Raw genomic sequence first — 1,638 nt, forward strand, 5'->3', positions numbered from 1 at the left:
AGCAGGAACTCTTCCGTAAGAAGTGGGAGGATAAACAGGACTTAAACGACCCAGAACTCAACCCTTCCTTAAAAATAAATGCTCCCTTATCCATTCAAGAACTGAAAACGGCTATAGCATCGGTGACAAAAGTCCGATCCGCCTGTGGTTCTGATCCAATAAACTATCAGGTCATACAACATTTACCAAACCAAGGATTAAATCTTTTACTGGATTTTTATTCAACATGCTGGAAGTCTGGCCTGATTCCCTCAGCTTGGAAAGAGGCTGTTGTGATCCCCATTTTAAAGCCTGGAAAACCAAGAGCTGACCCTTCCAACTGGCGCCCTATATCTCTGACCTCCCATCTGAGCAAAATATATGAAAGAATACTAAAATCCAGACTAGAAGATGAAATGGAAAGAAAAAAGGTAATACCCCTGTGCCAAGCCGGTTTCCGTCGAGGCAGGGGTGTCTCGGATCACATTGTAAAACTGTCCTCCAAAATTAAGAAAGCTCTCTCACGCAAGAAGTCTCTCTTTGCTGTCTTTTTTGACATCAAAAAAGCCTACGATACGGTATGGCACCAACGATTGTTGTTCAAATTGAAGCAATTAGGCATCAGTGGTAATATGTTTCAATACATAAAAAGCTTTCTACTGAACAGATCCTTTCAAACTGATTATAAAGGTGCCAAATCATCCACTCGCAAAGTTGACATGGGAGTGCCACAGGGCTCAGTAATAGCACCACTGCTTTTTAGCATTATGCTGCATGACATATCGACAATTAAAACACATGGAGCCGAACTGACGCTTTATGCGGATGATATTGCTCTATGCAAAGAGTATCAAAACAAAACCTATAAAACAGAACACAAATTCTCTAAAGAGTGGCAAACAGCTATAGATAACATTGCGAACTATATGCGGGAGAATGGCTTCACTCTCTCTGCCGAGAAAACTGTATTCGTTGTCTTTACAAACCGAAAACTGGAAGATCGAGAAAAGATACAGTTCTCACTAGATAAATCTGTTGTCTCACCCAGTCAGCAGGTGAAATATCTGGGCGTACTTTTCACCTCAAATGGACTATGGACTGCTCACTTAAAGTATCTTCTGAGCAAAGCAAATAAGACCATCAACCTTCTTAAAATACTGGCTGCCCAACCATGGGCAAAGTGCCCAGTTATTCTAACAAACATCACCAGAGCTCTTATAAGATCAAGACTATCATATGGACAGGAGGCCTACTTCTCGTCGGCTCGAAAATGGCTTGATAAGCTACAGTCAGCGGAATGTCGTGCCCTTCGGCTTGCCCTCGGACACCCAAGGCATTCAAAGCAGGCCATTGTATACCACCAAGCAGGATTCCTCCCTCTTGACATGTGGCGGCGTAAGTGCTGCGCAGATTACAATGTTCGAGCCAACACAGTGCAAAACTCAACAAAAGAGGAGCTACAACCGCATTACAATCATGTCCAAAACAAAAAGGCCCACTTTGGCACTACTTTCTCCTCACTGGCTCAATTCAATGCTTCACTCTTTAGTGAAATCAGTGTCGACCCAAATGATGTGGCCCAAAACCCCATATCTCGTGATCCCTCATGGACAATGAAAGAAATGAATTTTGACACAGAATATTGCACAGCTACAAAGG

Source organism: Littorina saxatilis, unplaced genomic scaffold, assembly GCF_037325665.1.
Source record: "Littorina saxatilis isolate snail1 unplaced genomic scaffold, US_GU_Lsax_2.0 scaffold_420, whole genome shotgun sequence".
Lineage (NCBI taxonomy): Eukaryota > Metazoa > Mollusca > Gastropoda > Littorinimorpha > Littorinidae > Littorina > Littorina saxatilis.